The 1,670-nt window shown below is 38.0% G+C and overlaps 1 non-coding gene across 1 annotated transcript; it reads right to left on the bottom strand.

Moving 5' to 3' along the window:
* Positions 1 to 1,186: 1,186 nt before the first annotated feature.
* Positions 1,187 to 1,268, bottom strand: TRNAS-GCU (transfer RNA serine (anticodon GCU)). The gene has a single exon. It is a non-coding gene; the product is annotated as a tRNA-Ser (tRNA).
* Between the last annotated feature and the right edge of the window lie 402 nt (positions 1,269 to 1,670).

Genomic DNA, 1,670 nt, shown 5'->3' with positions numbered 1-1,670 from the left:
CAGAAGTATTAAAAACGCCAGTTAACACAAATTCTGTTAAAATTATATAATGATGCATAGCTACGTAGGGCAACAAATATCATGAAATTGTTGCGAGGGGGAGGTTGCTAGGTCTTTTAAATTTTTCATTCCCGTGGTTTCATTCTAATTTTAACTCTGGGTTGCAGTTGTCCTCCTTGCAGTCAGTTGTTGTCAATGTGGAATCTCGAGGTTGGTGTTGAGGTCTATTTGAGAGATAGTAAAACAGCAGCAAGCAATTCCAGTGAACCACTGAAGGATCCGATATTCAACTACGTAAAACTTCTTACTTTGTGACCGGTTGTTTTGGTTAATTGCGATGAAAATGAAAATTCCGTTTGCTATTTAAATACTCTACTCATGAACTAAGAACAGTGTAATATTCTGTTGAGAATTACTTCGCCACCTCAACGACGTCTGACCATGAATGGAGATTCATTAAAGAGTGTCGGTACACGAGAGAGAGAGAGAGAGAGAGACGGTGATCCATCTGTAATACACGTAGGTATTTTAAGTACAGATTTCAAGAAGATTAACATCTTTCTGATATTACAGAAGACAGATGTGCACGCAATATTCCAGCAGCTGTAGGAATATGTATGATTTGATGTACGACCATAAAATAATGGAGTTTTTTTTTTGTTTTTTTTTTTTTACAGAATGATTGACTTCGTGTGTACCGTGCGGAGATATATTGTGACATGTGTTTGGTACAGTTTGCACAGAGTCGATCAGAAATCTGTAAATGAGACAGTTCAGGCATTGAACAAACTTTATTAGGATGCAGTTATGTGTAGAACAAGAGTTTTTGGTTAGTTTAAAGGTTGTAAAAAGGCAGGGAAAACATCAGTGATTATACCAATTAGACGTCACTTCCTCAGAAGTTCAATTGATGAGAGGTTTGTTTCAATTCAGGTAGATGGCCAATTCTACGCTTGATTGCCGAAGAGATAAGCTCTCTTGATGTTATGTATAGTTTAAGGGAGTCTGTATTCTGTTAATACTCCGGCACGACAACCAAGTCAGTAGAGTTTACAATAAATTGTCAATACAAATATTTATCGTATTTAGTAGTCACGGGCTTAAACCCCGGTCCACTCAAGGAACGCGTGCTATGCACACTCTCGCTCCTGACCACTCGGCTACGTCAGACCTAAAAAAAGGTACTCGACGAAGATGGGATTCGAACCCACGCGGGCAGAGCCCAATGGATTAGCAGTCCATCGCCTTAACCACTCGGCCACCTCGTCAATGTATAAATTAAATAAATTTAATTATTTATTTATAAAGCGAAACTCGTTTCTTGCAATGGCGATTCTCACTCGTGTCCACAGGATTATAAGATGATTATTTAATTTGGTAATAAATGTTTTAAAAAGTCGAGTGTATCCAAAGATATTTGAGAATGCTTGTTAAGAGTTCGTACAATTATTTCACATTTAGTAGTACAACACACATGCAAAGTAGTCATTTTCACCAAGAGATATGCCGATTTCTGTGACCAACTTCTCTGTGATATTTGTGATCTTCGTAGGTCGCAGTAAGCCGTGGAGGTTGGTTATACAGTTCAAAAGTAAGGTTCCAGCTTAACGTTCAGCGGTTTATTTAATCATCAAATTCCTTCCTGTCTGCATGCATTTCTGTTTACATCT

Source organism: Mastigoproctus giganteus, chromosome 1 (genome assembly GCF_048544385.1).
Source record: "Mastigoproctus giganteus isolate SK-2022 chromosome 1, ASM4854438v1, whole genome shotgun sequence".
NCBI lineage: Eukaryota > Metazoa > Arthropoda > Arachnida > Uropygi > Thelyphonidae > Mastigoproctus > Mastigoproctus giganteus.
Note: the sequence above shows the minus strand (reverse complement) of the source record. Positions and strands in the feature narration are given on the sequence as shown.